Source organism: Bos javanicus, chromosome X, assembly GCF_032452875.1.
Source record: "Bos javanicus breed banteng chromosome X, ARS-OSU_banteng_1.0, whole genome shotgun sequence".
NCBI classification, from domain to species: domain Eukaryota; kingdom Metazoa; phylum Chordata; class Mammalia; order Artiodactyla; family Bovidae; genus Bos; species Bos javanicus.
Window position 1 is genome coordinate 142489839 of NC_083897.1, and position 12669 is coordinate 142502507.

A 12669-nucleotide genomic window follows, 5' to 3' on the forward strand; every position below is an offset into this window, starting at 1 on the left:
ACAGCTGTGCTTTAATGGGCAATACTTAGAGTCTGTGGCTTTGCCGAGGCTGATACCACTCCGTGTAAAAGCGAAACCTGTTCACCCTCTTCATTGAGAAAATTCTCATAAATAAGTCAGCACACAGCTCACCTGTTAGCTTTCTGAGCATCTTCTAACCCTCCTACGCTACACGGGATTTCAGATTTCCCCCGAGCATAGTAGGATCCCTGTACACGTAATTCTTTCTTTGTCTTGAGCATCTTATTACATATTTGTCTCCCATCCACAAAGAAGGATCAGGTCCATATTGAGTTAACATTTAAACATCCAGGGCGCAGCTTGAGTGGCTGCAGAGAGTAAATATAATTAGCTCTGTAATGATTACATCAGTGAATGCGTGGCCATGGCTTTGCCTTGTTACCTGGGCTATCTTTTTAATTCTTACTCTAGCATTTACTTTATTCTGGAATTCAGATGCCTTTGATACAGAAGATCGAACGCTCAGTGATTTCTAAGCAGCAAGAGAATTATCTCATCCTATTTATTAATTTTGTTTTTCATCGAGAATGTCTGAGGTTCCACCAGACCCATTAGTCAGAGGGCTCAGTTCAACATAAGAGGCTGTTGGATGCTTGTCAAATTCAGACAAGTGAATTACCTCAATATATGTCTGATAAATGTTACGTCAGCAGCTGATTAAACAGCCATTTATAAAGCAAGCTTCTTGTAAGCTAGAAGTCCATGCATCTAATTGATACAATTCAAGTGGATCGTAGCGTTTATATGTCTTCATAAAGATCTACGAGATTCCTTCATGTCCACCACCAACAAAATATCAGGTAATTTCTCCATCTACCTGTAGTTAGATTTCACATCTTTTTTAAGACCAGATATAGTGTTTGAGATAGAGACAGGGATATTTTTTTTTTAAAGATAAATGTGATTGCCAGCCTGATAAAGAAGACACTGTCAGTGGTGAGAAATAAGCCACGCGTTTTATTGGGGGTTTATTCTAGGCTGGTAAGGAATGCACCTGCAATGCGGGAGACCTGGGTTTGATCCCTGGTTTGGAAAGATTCCCCTGGGGAAGGAAGGGCTACCCACTCCAGGATTCTGTCCTGGAGAATTCCATGGGCTGTGTAGTCCGTGCGGTCCCAAAGAGTCGGACGTGACTTACCGACTGCAACCACACAACATCATCAATAGAATCTCAAACAGCCGGACTTGATCCCAACGTAAAACAACGTCTCAATAAATATCTGATCACACAGTCTACTGCTTAAAAGTGTGTGTGTTAGTCGCTCAGTCATGTCCGACTCTTTGTGACCCCACGGACTGTACCCCTCCAGGCTCCTCCGTCCATGGGATTCTCCAGGGAGGAATCCTAGAGTGAGTTGCCCTTTCCTACTCCAGGGGAAGTTTTACCTATTTGGGTTTTTGTTTGTTCTTTGCTGTGCTGGGTCTTTGTTCCTGCATGCGGGCTTTCTCTAGTTGTTCTGTGTAGGGTTACTCTGTAGGTGCTGTGAGGGCTTCTCATTCCAATGACTTCTCTTGCTGTGAAGCACCGGCTCTAGGGCACTGAGTCTTCAGTACTTGTGGTACACATGCTCAATAGTCCCGTGGCACATGGAATCTTCTCAGGCGAGGGATCGAACCCATGTGCCCTGCATTGGCAGGTGGACTCAACCACTGGAGAACGGGGAAGCCCAGCACAGTCCACTTCTGCTTTCCTTTGTGTTCTGAGAGATGAAAAGGCTCTCAACCCATCCTTCCTTCGAATTATCACACCACCTGCTGATATCACACACCACACGAAGCTGACTTGGCAGAAATTCCTTCTCGTAGTTGGTAACACTTCAGCAAACTGTGTTGTCCTTCTTCACTCATGAATTTTAATAAAAAGTAGTTTATTGCACATATTAATTAGGCTGCTGGATGGTTCCCCAATCCATCAAAATTTTTTTAAACTGTAAAGATTCCTTGATTAACATCCGTCAGGGAGCTCAGTCGCTCAGTCATGTCTGACTCTTTGCGACCCCATGCACTGCAACACGCCAGGCCTCCCTGTCCATCACCAACTCCTGGAGCTTGCTCAAACTCATGTCCATTGAGTCGGTGATGCCATCCCACCATCTCATCCTCTGTCATCCCCTTCTCCTCCCACCTTCAATCTTTCCCAACATCAGGGTCTTTTCCAGTGAGTCAGCTCTTTGCATCAAGTGGCCAAAGTATTGGAGCTTCAGCTTCAGCATCAGTCCTTCCAATGAATATTCAGGACTGATTTCCTTTAGGATGCACTGGTTGGATCTCTTTGCAGTCCAAGGGACGCTCAAGAGTCTTCTCCAGCATCACATATTAACATATAAGCTAGTTATTACTGTGAGATGTTGTTCACTGGGCATAAAGTTTCAGGTATATGCTTTAGAAATCTACTCTACATAACCCTGTACATACAGGTCACATGGAGCTGTGCATGTGAAAATGTTCCCTAGTGACTCAGATGGTAAAAAATCTGCCTACAATACAGGAGACGGGGTTTGAGCCCTGGGTTGGGAAGTTCCCCTAGAGATGGAAATGACAACCTGTTTCAGTATTCTTGTCTGGAGAATCCCATGGATAGAGGAGCCTGGTGGGCTACAGTCCATGGGGTCATAAACAGCCCGACACAGGGGAGAGTTACTAACACTTTCACTGTATGTCTCGATAAAACTGTTTAACAAAATGAAATGCTGGAATTATCTCACTATCAAGAAGAAACCAATGAAGTAGAACCTCATGAATTATATGTCGATTTGCAAGAATGTGGAAAACTCCAATTCAGGCTGAACAATGCAAAATCTTTTTCTTGAAATATTGGAATATTCTAAACGTACATACAGATCTATTAAATTGATGCCTATTTAGAGTGGTGTAGGTCTCAAAATTTGCCCACATTGCTTTCTGTTGAGATTCTTAAAAAGACAAAAAGATGCCTTTTCATGAAAACTCACAACTGCATAGTAGGTATACATTCTGAAACAGAGATGTAAATATATTCCGAACAAAACACTCTAATTTATTCTTGCTTCTTTGAATCTCTCTGTCAAATTGTCACTTCTCAAATGATGTATCTAAAACATCCTTAGGAATTGTCTAGTAGTAGCCACTGCAGTTACTGCAGATGGTGATGCAGCCATGAAATTAAAAGACGCTTGCTCCTTGCCACGGAAGCTATAACCAACCTAGACAGCACATTAAAAAGCAGAGACATCACTTTGCCAACAAAGGTCCGTCTAGTCAAAGCTATGGTTTTTCCAGTAGTCATGTATAGACGTGAGAGTTGGACCGCAAAGAAACCTGAGCACCAAAGAATTGATGCTTTTGAACTGTGGTATTGGAGAAGATGCTTGAGAGTCCCTTGGATCCATCCTAAGGAAAATCCATCCTAAAGGAAATCAGTCCTAACTTTTCATTGGAAGGACTGATGCTGAAGCTGAAAGTCCAATACTTTGGCTACGTGATGCAAAGAGCTGACTCATTGGAGAAGACCCTGATGCTGGGAAAGATTGAAGGCAGGAGGAGAAGGGGACGACAGAGGATGAGATGGTTGGATGGCATCACCGACTCAATGGACAGGAATTTGAGCAAGCTGCAGAAGATGGTGATGGACAGGGAAGCCTGGTGTGCTGCAGTCCATGGAGTCGCAAAGAGTCGGACACGACTGAGCGACTGGAGTGAACTGACCCACTCCAGTATTCTTGGGCTTCCCTGGTGGCTCAGATGGTAAAAAATGTGCCTGAAATGGGGGAGACCTGGGTTTTGTCCCTGGGCTGGGAAGATCCCCTGGAGAAGGGAATGGCAACCCACCCCAGTATTCTTGTCTGGAGAATCCCCACGGACAGAGGAGCCTGGCGGGCTTCAGCCCACGGGGTCGCAGAGAGTCAGACAGGACTGAGCAACTGTCACTCTCAATCACCTAAGGTGGTTAGGTCTCCACGTTTCTACCACGAGGGGCACAGGCTCAATCCCTGGTCAGGGAACTAAGATCCCGCAGGGATCGAAACCGGGTCTTCTGCATCTCCTGCATTGCAGGCGGGTTCTTTACCCACAGAGCCGCCTGAGAAGCTTCTCATGCCACTAGGCATGGCCAAAATAAAAATTTTTTAATTAAAAAAAAAAATCCAGTAAACATTTTTCGTGGCAGTCTATTAAGAAAGGTTGCCATTTGTATTAGTAATATACCTTTCTCTATTTGCAGTGTTATATTGTATATGACATTCTGAAAACATCAGTGTGCCCATAAGACTTTCCTTCCATCCTTGAGGTTTTTCAGCATGGCAAGCCTCTCCCATCCATCTTGGTGTATTCAGACTTGAACCCAGTGCCAGCGCTCACGGGGGACCCTCCCAGTGTCGACTGTATTACTGAAAAGGGAGAATTCAGGGACGGGAGATCTCTGCACTGAAATAAGTCGTCGCCAGCCCCCTCTGTTTTGAGTTGGGAGCTTCACTCTGTATGTTCCCGGAAGCCATCTGCACAGCTAATCACTTCTCTGACAAACGCACTCCACAACTGTGGAAAAATAAGATGAGATTGCAGAGCAAAGTAAATATTTAATTAAGAAACAGCTAATCAGATTCCCCTTTGCCTTTTTTTTTTTTTTTCCTGCTGATAGTTAAGCAGCTCCATCTCATGGAAGACCATTGCCATTCATATTTTAAAATTCCTTCAGTCTTTTTTTTTTTTTCATTTCAATTTTCTGCCTCATTATTTTTTTAGTGACCTCCATCCCCAAATTGATTTTGACTGCATTACTGCCTGAGATATATATGTATATAAAACTTTTAAATTCACTTAGACTTTGAAATCATGTAATCATAAACTGAGAATTGGTCATCTTACTTAAAAGGAGGCTCTCTGGACAGGAAGCCTTAGAATTAAACTGCCCTCAAATGACAGATAATGTGGTTTCTCATAAACTTTCATTAAAACTTCAACTAAATATAGTCAGACTCTTAACAGACTAAATGCAATGAATTGCTTCTAACCGAAGAAAAACAAATATTCCCTTTTTCTTCTTCTTTTTTTTTTTTTTTGGTGAAACAGAGTAGAGAAGATTATTGACATGGCTACAAAATCCACATTTGAACTAGCCTTAGACTGGACAGAAAAGAATCTGCCTGCAATGCAGGAGACCAGAATTCAATCCTTGGGTTGGGAAGACCCCCTGGAGGAGGGCATGGCGACCCACTCCAGTATTCTTGCCTGAAGAATCCCATGGACAGAGGAGCCTGGCGGGCTCCAGTCCATGGGATCGCAAAGAGTCAGACACTCCTGAGCAACTTTCTTTTTAAGAAACTACCACCTGTCTATTTTTAACACTATTTCCGCCATCACTGCCATTTACTGAATGAGTATTAAGTGTATTAATAGAGTATATGTGAGTGGGGTCAGTTGCTCAGTCATGTCTGACTCTTTGCGACCGCATGGACTGTACAGCCCATGGAATTCTGCAGGCCAGAATACTGGAGTGGGTAGTCTTTCCCTTCTCCAGGGGATCTTGCCAACCCAGAGACTCGAACCCAGGTCTCCCACACTGCAGGCGGATTCTTTACCAGCTGAACCATCAGGAAAGCCCTCCTTGTCTGTACTTAAAGATAAATTAAAGAATACCAGCTATACATTGTGGATAGTAGCCTAAAGCCAATTTTTTTTTTTTTGACGTGGACCATTTTAAGTCTTTATTGAATTTATGACAATATTGCTTCTGTTCTATTTGGGTTTTTGACCACCAGGCATGCGGGATCTCACCTCCCCAACCAGGGACAAAGCCCTCACCCCCGGCCTTGGAAGGTGAGGTGCTAACCACTGGACCACCAGTAAAACTAAAGCCAGTTTTCAAACACAGTACTACAGTCTGATTTTGAAAGTCCACCAGATACGTTTACTGAAGGCACTCTTTATTTCTTAGAGATTGCCACACTTTGTTTGCAAAAGAAGAAAGCAGCCTCTCCTGTTTTATCTCTTAAAGATGAGAGAGAGGTACATACAATTCAGAATGGTGATGGTTTCCGGAGAACAACAGAAGCCAAATGGAGGCGGGGACTGAGGATGGATCTGTGTTTATGATCAACATCTATGGATCATGTATCTGTAGGCTTCCGACGTGTGGAGTGTATCCCACAGCAACAACAAATGAACATGCACATCCATCAGGTTACAAAGATAATAATCTGAGTGACGTTTGAACCTTGAAATGGTAAAATCTCTTGAGAATGATTCACAGTGGTCGAAATGGGAGGAAATCAGTCTAGTAAGCTGGGAAGTGGAATAGGAACTTGGGAATTGCCCCAAGTTGCGTAGAATGCAGGTCGACTCCTTTTAATCCCAGAGCCTCAGTATCTTTCAAAAGATGGGCCCAAGTGGGTTAAGCCGTTTGCTTGCTGGAGGGTGTGTTTAGCGCAGTTTTCAGAAGGACATTTTTATATCACACTTAGGCAAAAAAAAAAAAAAAAAAAAGAACTATAAACAAATGTGAAAGACTTACCTTGGGGGTTTCCCAGGTTGCTCAGGGATAAAGAAACCACCTGCCAAAGCAGAAGACACGGGGATGGGTCCCTGATCTGGGAAGATCCCACGTGCCACAGAGCAGCAAAGATAAGCCGTCGAACCATAACGAGAGAGTAGCCCCCGCTCCCTGAAACTAGGGAAAGCCTGCTTACGGCAGCAAAGACCAAGCATGGCCAAAAATAAATAAGTCAAATCTTAACAATTAAAATAATTTTTAAAAAAAGACCCGCCTTGAAGGTACCACCTTCAGCTACGGGGCATGGCTCCAACGTATTTTTCACCCAGTTTCCAAATCTCAGCGTTGCTTCTCACGTCCACATAATTCCCTGTGCCCCTTGGTAACCATCTTCCGCTCTATCCGAAGCACATGGTGCTGGTCTTCTCCAGAAGCACAGTTCTGCAAAACAAACATTATTGTTAATCCTTAAGGGCTCACTCAACGAGGGAGTTGGCGTTGGTGTTGGGATAAAATAAAAAAAAATTATTTGCAAAATGGAAAATGAAATCCATTCCATGTCGAGTTTTATGCCGTCTTTAATGACATTCCGTAAAAATGTCCAAAAAAACAAAGGACAGTTGATGTAATAATCCTCTGTTTAGAATGCCCAGTTGCTCAGTCAAGTCTGACTCTGCGACCCCATGGACTGTAGCCCGCCAGGCTCCTCTGTCCGTGGGATTTCCCAGGCAAGAGTGGCTTGCCATTCCCTTTTCCAGGGGACCTTCCGGACCCAGGGATCGAACCTGAGTCTCTTGCGTCTCCTGCATTGGCAGGCGGATACTTTACCAACCAGCGCCACCTCGGAAGCCGTCTTTAGAATGATCGGGCATCATTTGACAGACTTCTCCCTCTCGCTGTCTTCCCCCAGAGCTGAGTCCTGCTGCTACAAGCCTGTTCCCACTTCCCCAGGGGTCTCCCACAACCCCCAAAAGGAGACAGGTCTCTGCACCTCACCAGAGGATGGGACCAGGCTCCCAACCATCTGTCATCAAACACTCTCCTCCTAGGCTTCACGGGTGAGTTTGTTACATTTACATAAAAGAGATCTCAGCCCCGGGTAAATACTCTGTGACCACACTTCCATCCAAAAAGAAAAAGACAACAAAGAGTATAACGGTGCTCTGATTCTCTACAGCTTCTGCAGGAGAAAATGCTTAGTTGTGGAAACAGTTGTACATGATTAATACATAATAAGGTGGGGGCGGGGATCGATTCTGAGACATCATCATGGGATGATAAAGGTTGAGGGAGCTCTGTGTAGCAGGAACTCGCAATGTGGTCACTGATAGGACTTGTCAGAGTTCCCTACAAGAAACACACCGCAAGGCTGGTATTCCATAAAGCGCCACCAACGAGGAGTTTGTTCATATCATACCACTGGGGTCACCACCACCATCTCTCTTCATTAATTCCCTCACTTCGCCTTGTGTGCGTAAAAAGCCAAGGTGTGTGCCTATGAAAGCATGTCTTCTCATTAACGCAAGTGTCAAGAAAAAAGTGAAGCTTGCTTTCTAAGGCAAGTTTATAATTGCCAGTATCTGAAAGATGATGGGAAGGAATTGATGCTTCGTGGGATTCTTGTTTGTGGTCATCCTTTGTAATGGTCAGATTTAATTCCTTGTTTAATGTAAGCACTGTCAATACAAATTTTAGTAATCTACCAATCTGTATGGCTTTTAGACAAATTTTAGTAATCTACCAATCTGTATGGCTTTTAGAAACTTAGTGGGTGACAGTTTCTTATCAACTTACATCCATTCTAATGAGATGTGTAGGGATTCCGCCTACAAAGGTTTTCATTTAAAGAATGGGTTAATGAGATACACATAGATTTTGTCATTGAGCTGGGTGTCTATTTTTCACTCCTGGTTGTGTTTTGTAAACTAATGGCATGTGGTTAAACAACCTGGTCTCTAAGATACAGGAAGTGAGCTGTTGAAAGTGAAGTTGCTCAGTCGTGTCTGACTCTTTGCAACCCCATGGACTGTAGCCCACCAGGCTCCTCTGTCCATGGGGATTCTCCAGGCAAGAATGCTGAAGTGGGTTGTCATTTCCTTCTCCAGGAGATCGTCCCAACCCAGGGATCGAACCTGGGTCTCCTGCATTGCAGGCAGACGCTTTACCATCTGAGCTGTTAAAAGAAAACCTCCAAGTACTTTCACTTATTCAAAAAAAAAAAAAAAAACTGAAATCTTTGGGCAAACCATAGAAAGCCTGTGAGGAACACACTTGTGGCTGTACAACTGGATGCTTTTACGCACTGCAGCAAGAGAGAGCGCAAACCCTGGGGGCCGTGGGCTGTCTCAGAGAAGATGCTATGACTGGCAGTTGCAGCAACTGGATGCTGGCGGGTGATGTGGGAAGTGTCTAAAGAACCGGGAGTGTATCTGGACTGCAGATTGTTGGAGTATGGAGCTGTTTCTGTGATGGAGTGCTTCAGTAATTCATATCTCCGGGGAGGGCAGAAAAAGGCTACTTGAACTCAGTCATGCCCGACTCTTTGAGACCCCGTGGACTGTAGCCCACCAGGCTCCTCTGTCCATGGGATTCTCCAGGCAGGAATACTGGAGTGGGTTGCCATTTCCTCCTCCTGGGGATCTTCTCGACCCAAAGATCAAGATTCTTTACTATATGAGCCAACAGGGAAGCCCAGATTGCTAGACTCAGGGTTGCCACAAACCCTCAATTTGTTAAAATAAAAGAAAAGCAATGTTTGCAAAGTACAAAAAAACCAAGGTCTGCTTGGGTGTGACTATATAGACATAGCTCTCCCTCTCTCCTTGTGTCTCCGAGTCATCTCTTGAGTTGTGTGGGATGAATTTATTTCCAGGAATTAAATTCTACTAGTGCATTAGAACAGAGAAGGTGATGGCAGCCCACTCCAGTACTCTTGCCTGGGAAATCCTAGGGACGGAGGAGCCTTGTAGGCTGCGGTCCATGGGGTTTCGAAGAGTTGGACACGACTGAGCGACTTCACTTTCACTTTTCACTTTCATGCATTGGAGAAGGAAATGGCAACCCACTCCAGTGTTCTTGCCTGGAGAATCCCAGAGACGGGGGAACCTAGTGGGCTGCCGTCTATGGGGTCACACAGAGTCGGACACGACTGAAGCGACTTAGCAGCAGCAGCAGCAGCAGTGCATTAGAATGTCGTGCAGAAGAATTATTTATTGGACAAGAATATGCCAAATTTTTTTTTCTGGTGCAGTCTGTTGATGTTTCTCTAACTTAAGGTGAAAGTTGACTTTCTTCCGGCTTAGTTGTCAGAAAGGTGGGAAGAATTCCGAAAAACAGAAGTCTGTCTGCCTATCAGTTGGCTCCGTTCAAGCCAGGCAGTTGATGAAGCGTCTCTCAAGCCTGTGTTTTATCTGGCTCAGTCAACATTCATAGCGGGGAAACTGGCAAGTGAAAATCAGTGACCATCACTATCGGTCCCAAGAAAATGGCTTTTTCAGTTCCCTGTGAATTGCTGAGATCTGGAAACGCGTTATCTGTAAGCAGTCAATAAGAGCAGAAAAGTCACTGGAAGGAACAGAATTGAGGGAGGAGGTTGATTAAAAGAAAGAAATTCAGTAATAACGTTATGCTCATAAAAATCTATATAATTCAGGGTAGCACGGGCCGTGGAAGGTCCGTAATGACAGCCTGTTCACAGGTCCAAATAATGGAGATGTTTTTGACGCTTAAACAGAATGATAATTTTAGGCTATTACTGTGTCAAAGTCCCGATAATCTTTTCCAGCCATCCCTTTTTGCTATTCTCAAAATTGCCCTTTCTTTGAATTCACGCCATTAGGCAATGTTGGTGCAGAAACAGAATTTAGAGATGATCTGCGACCCAAGTGACTATTTTATACATGTTTCCGAGGCAGGAGAAGATAGGAAGCAGTTAAGTGTGGCAGATACAGGGGGGAAAATTCTAGCCGTTTTCTTTGCAAAGCCTGTATCATTTCTGCACATTTTAGTTCAATGGATACATTGTGTTCTATGACCTTAGAAATCCTTAACCCAGTTTATGTAGCTGTTACCGTTTTATCTACACATGTTGAATTTAAGACATTCGCTCCTAAATCACTCGTCACCAGTACGTGTCTTCTTTGATGGATTTTGAGATATTCGTCCATTTCTTATAAGGTGTCTTCTCAAGTAGCCACTGTTCTTGTCATTCAGTCGCTCAGTCGTGTCTGACTCTGTGACCCCACGGACCACAGCACGCCAGGCTTCCCTGTCCATAATCAACTCCCAGAGCTTGCTCAAACTCATGTTCATCGAGTCGGTGATGCCGTCCAACCATCTCATCCTCTGTCGTCCCCTTGTGTTTTATGCTCCCTCTGTCTGGCCATATCCAAACAGGAGAGTGGCCGTACTCTTGTGCTCCACTGGGTCCCTGTCCACTTTGCTTTTCTGACATTAAGCAGCTTGTAAAAATTATATTCTTTTTTTTTTGCAAACCGTGGTCTTTCCCCATGATCACTCTCCAGAGTTATTCCCACGCACAAGAGAAAAGAAGTGAAATTATTGAAAAAGAATTGGTTCATTGCAGACTCTTTGTATCCTCCCCCCGACCCCAGTGACCTAAACCAGGTTCATTAGACTGTGTGCTTCCTCTTCAGGAGCACATATCGGGAAATGGGTGTCCTAAGCTTTAAATGGGCTTCCCTGGTGGCTCAGCTAGTAAAGAATCCGCCTGCAATGTGGTAGACATGGGTTCGATCCCTGGGTTGGGAAGATCCCCTGGAGATGGGAAAGGCTACCCACTCCAGTATTCTGACCTGGAGAATCCCATGGACTATACGGTTCATGGGGTCTCAAGGAGTCGGACACGACTGAGAGACTTTCACTTACCTAACCTTTAAATACATGTAATGCTTTTCTTTCCCAGAAAAGGTAACAAGAAACATTTTTCATAGAAGTTCAATTGCTAAGGTTATGATGATGTATCTTATGTAAAAGGCACTGTGGAAATGCAAACCCTCAATACCTCTGTTAAATATGAGGGAGAATGTGTTTGGGGAATTTCTGTAACATCAGAAGCAACTATCTCATCCCGTACAGAACATATATTTCCTCCACACTAAGGAAACATGAAGTGGATAGTCATCCATCACGGGTAACCATTTTTAAGAACTTCCTTGATCTCTGTTAATGTAATGTTGCCTGAAATTACCAGAGTATTTCGAAACCATAGGGGTTTGGAAACAGGCTACAGTGGTTTTATTTCACTGGTTTATGGGCTCCTGTGGGTTCAGGCTCCTGTGAATCACCACAGCTGAATAGCAACTGGCTTAATCCTATCTGACAGATGCAATCTTCATGACACTGAGAGAGAAAATGCAATCTCCCACCTAGCACGTGGAGATTTAAGTATTTAGTGAAAAATGGCACTACAGACTGAGCTGTGTTTCATTGTACACTGGCATGCAATAAAACACATCTAAATTCCTGTTAAATTCCTCATTACACTGACATTATAGTGAAATGATAATGAAATATTTGAACAGTAAGAAAGTGGATAAACTGTAGCTATGCAAAATATATCAGTGGGTCTTAAAACCTTAATATATAGCTGTTAAGAACAACTCCCATAGTCACGCGAAACCATGATTCCATTTTTTTAAGTTTCAGCACTATCAAGTGAGAGTGATCGTGGCTTATATAAGAGTATGTGACTTTATAAGGGTAAACTTCATAAATACAGGGAATGTTCAATAAAAATTCAAGGGATCAGTACTTAGGGAAGTAGCTTATAGATTGATTCAAATTTTTGGTAATATTCTCATTCTTCCTTCAGCTTGTGGGCCCACAAATGAGTATTGTGCTGTTAAAAGTGAATGAATACATGAATGGATGGAGAGAGAAGTAGATGCATGAATAGAGAGATGGAAGGATGAATAGGTGGATGGATGGATAGATGGCTGGCTGGCTGGATAGGTGGATGCTGGATAATGGATGGATAGGTGGACAAGTGGATGGATGGATAGATAGGTGGATGGATGGATGATGGGTGGATGATGGATGAATACATGGATGGACGGATAATGGATGGATAGATGAATAGGTGGATGGATGGATAGATGATGGATGGAGAGATGAATGAATAGATGGATGAATGAATAGGTGAATGGATGGATGATGGATGG